This window comes from Meleagris gallopavo, unplaced genomic scaffold, assembly GCF_000146605.3.
Source record: "Meleagris gallopavo isolate NT-WF06-2002-E0010 breed Aviagen turkey brand Nicholas breeding stock unplaced genomic scaffold, Turkey_5.1 ChrUn_random_7180001857095, whole genome shotgun sequence".
Taxonomy (NCBI): Eukaryota; Metazoa; Chordata; class Aves; order Galliformes; family Phasianidae; genus Meleagris; species Meleagris gallopavo.
The window spans coordinates 30,482-34,552 of NW_011123173.1; positions in this window are offsets into that span (position 1 = coordinate 30,482).

The following is a 4,071-nucleotide window of genomic DNA, read 5'->3' on the forward strand; positions in this document are numbered from 1 at the left end:
TCAGCCTGTCTTTGTAGGGGAGGTGCTCCAGCCCTCTGATCATCTTCATGGCCCTTCTCTGGACCTGCTCTAACAACTGCATGTTCTTCCAATGTTGAGGGCTCCAGAACTGGACACAGTACTCCAGGTGGGGTCTCATGAGAGCAGAGTAGAGGGGCAGAATCACCTCCCTCACCCTGCTGGTCACATTTCTCCTGATGCAATACAGGGATAGGGTTGTCCTTCTGGGCTGCAAGCATGCATTGCCAGCAGCTCATGTTGAATCTCTCATCAATCAATGTTCCCAAGTGCTTTTCCTCAGAGCTGCTCTCAAACCATTCTCTGCTCAACCTGTATCTGTGCTTCAGATTGCCCCAACCCAAATGCAGGACCTTGTACTTGGCCTTGTTGCTCTTCATGAGGTTGGCATGAGCCCATCCCTCAAGCCTGTCCAGGTCCCTCTGGATGGCATCCTTTCCCTCCTCTAGCATGTAAACTGCACCGCTCAGCTTGGTGTCATCTGCAAACTTGGTGAGGGTGCACTCGATCCCACTGTCCATGTCACCTACAAAGATGTTAAATAACACTGTTTCCAACACCAATCCCTGAGAAATGCCACTCGTCACTGGCCTCCACTTGGACACGGAGCCACTGACTGCAACTCTTTGAGTGCAACCATTCTGCCAATTCCTTATCCAGCTAAGTGGTCCATCCATCAGATCCATTTTTCTCCAGTTTGGCATCCTTGATGTCATGCAGGATAGTGTCATGCTTTGCAGACGTCTAGATAGATTATGTCAGTTGCTCTTCCTTTATCTACTGATGCTGTAACTCCATCATAAAAGGCCACCAAGTTTGTCAGGCATGACTTGCCCTTGGTGAAGCCATGATGGTCACCACCAATCACCTCGTCTTTATTTTCTATGTGCCTTAGTAGTGCCTTCAGGAGGATCTGCTTCATGATCTTGCCGGGCACAGATGTGAGACTGACTGGCCTGTAGCTCCCAGGATCTTCTTTTTTCCCCTTCTTGAAAATGGGGGTTATGTTTCCCCATTTCCAATCAGTGGGCATCTTCACCAGACTGCTATGACCTTTCAAATATGATGGATAGCAGCTTGGCAACTTCATCCATCAGTTTCCTCAGAACCTGTGGATGGTTCTCATTGGGTCCCATGGACTTGTGCACCTTCAGGTTCTTTAGATGATCTTGATCCTCACCTTCACTTACAGCAGGCAGATCTACCTTCTCCAGGTTCTTACCACTGCTTTCTGCAACTTGGGCAGTGTTGCCAGAGCCCTTGCCTGTGAAGACTGAGGCAAAGAAATCATTGAGCACCTCAGCTTTCTCTGTATCCCTTGTGACCAGGTCTCCAGTTTCCTTCCTGAGAGGGCTCGCATCCTCTCTAGTCTTCTTTTTATCACTGATATAGCTGTAGAATTTTTTCTTGTTCCCGTTGATGTCCCTGGCTAGATTTAATTCTACCTGGCTTTTATCTTTCCTAATCTGATCCCTAGCTGCTCAGACAACTTCTTTGTAGTCCTCCCAGGTAACCTGTTCCTGGTTCCACTCCCATAGACTTCCTTTTTGCACTTAAGTTAGTCCAGGAGCTCCTTGTTGATCCACAGAGGCCTGTTAGCATTCATGCTTGCTTTCCTTTTTCTTGGGATGCACTGCTTCTGGGCTTGCAGGAGATGGTCTTTGAATCCCAGCCAGCTTTCTTGGGCCCCTCTTCTCTCCAGGGCTTTCTCCCATGCCACCCTGCCAAGCAGTTTCCTGAAGAGTTCAAAGTCTGCCCTCTTGAGGTCCAGAGTAGCAAGCTTGCTGCACACCCACTTTGACACCTTAAGGATTTTGAACTCCACCATTTCATGGTCACTACAGCCGAGGCTGCCCTTGAGCTTCACATTACTCACCACCTCCTCCTGGTTGGTGACAACAAGGTCCGATATAGCACCTTTTCTCACGGGTTCCTGTACTACTTAAAAGAGGAAGTTGTTATTGACACATTCCAGGAACCTCTTCTATGTCTGGTGCACTGCTGTTTTGTTCTTCCAGCAAATATCGAGGTGGTTGAAGTCCCCCATGAGGACCATGTTTTGTGAATATGAAGCTGCTCTTGTTTTTAGAGGGCCTCAACCACTTGGTCTTCCTGATCAGGCAGCCTGTAGCAGACCCCTTCTATGATGTCTCCTTCCCTTGAACCCTAACCCATAAGCTCTTTGTCAGCTCCTCATCCATCCCCAGGTGGAGCTCCATGGACTCCAGGTGGTCATTGATGTAGAGGGCAAAACCCCCTCCCCTTCTCCCCTGCCTGTCTTTCCTGAAGTGTTTATACCCATCTATTCCTACATTCCAGTTGTGAGAGTCATCCCAGCGCATCTCAGTGATGCCTGTAATTCCTCCTGCTTGTTCCCCATGTTCCATGTGTTGGTGTTCAGACACTTGAGTTGAGCTCCTGTTGAGGCTGATTTATCAATTAGAGTTCTCATATCCTGAACCTTACGTGTTGTCTTACTGGCCTGTGATCCTGTTCCAGGTCTAGGACATCCATTACCATTGTTTTCCTCAAAGTACAATGATTTGAGGATTCCCACCCCCAGCAACTCTAGTTTAAAGATCTCCTGATTAAATTGGAAAGATTGCTGCCAAAGATAGTCTTCCCCTTGTCTGACAGATGAACTCCATTCTCACCTAGAAGACCAGATTTCTCAAAATTAGTTCCATGACAGTTGATTAACTCAATTTCTTGCTTCTGTTACAATAAGATATTTTAGAGGAAAAAAAACAAAACAACACCATGAATTTAGCTAAAGTGAAAATATTTCAAGTGCTTGAGTTTTGGTACTTCGTATGTCTAATCTGTGGCACAGTATAAGCCTTTAAATCTTTAATTGGCATGCCCATACCTAATTTTTATGGTATCCTTTTACTGACCTGCTTTCAGAACACTTGCCACCTGTAGGATGCAGATGAGTTGATAGTTGTAGTAGCAGTGCTTTCCTTAATGCCATGTTGCTTCTTTAGAAAAGCTTTCTTTAATCATTTTTCTTATTGTGCCAATGACAGACATAAGCATGAAACCTTCTGTTCTGAAGGCAGTTAATATAGAATCAGCATAAGGTTTGTTACAGTTTTCTGATGTGTCCAAGAGCAATGCAGTGAATAGACATTTAGAAAGCTTGAATTATTGTCAACATCTTAAACAACCAACCAACAATAATAGGTTTGTATGAACAGAGTGTATGGGTACTGTACGGGAAAAATTTTTTGGATGTGTTGCCATGACTTAAAAAATTACTCCAATGTTTAAGGACTAAACTGCTGTGTTTTGAGGTGGAAATAAAAAGCACATCAGTTGAAAGCTTGAGTAGGAAATCGTGAATTCTATTATTTAGGAAGTGTTGTCAGATTGTTTTAGATAGCACATTTAAACTTTATGCCTGCATATAACTCATGGTATGTTGTTCAGGGGCAGCTTGATACTTGTTCTCCTAATAATGCTTGGCCTAACTTTTTTCAAAATCTTCCCCTAAAGACTGTTAGGAGAACTGCTTAAAACAACCACACAGACTGTGCTCCTTAAAGTAATTGTAGTGCTCTGATTAAAAATACCTGGTGATAGGAAAGAATGATGAGTCCTAGAGATGGAATTCATAGTTTCACCTGTTTTCAGGTCCTACTCCACCTACAGGGAGAAAGCAATAGAAGAAGCCTGATCAGTGAGGTGGGTGGGAGAGAGAGGGGTCAATAGTAGAAGAGCCTGACTGGAGGGAGGGAGTGAGTGAGAGGCAGTTCTGTGAGTATGTACTCATGTAGCGATTGCAGAAGAAGAGTGAGGAGGCTCAAGCATGAGGGAAATGTGTGTCTGAACTACAGCTTGAAGTAAAAATTCAGAACTGAGGAGGTGAATTGTGGGGCACTGAATGAGCATTGTTTGAATGTTACAATCTATAGTGATTTTGAAGCTTAAAACCAAACAAAACAGAACAAAAAGACTTCCATGTTTGTGAGTGCTAAGGAATAGAGTATCTCCAAAATGTTACTTAGTTACTTATAGCATTCATTACTCACGCTACTTTGAGCTGTCACC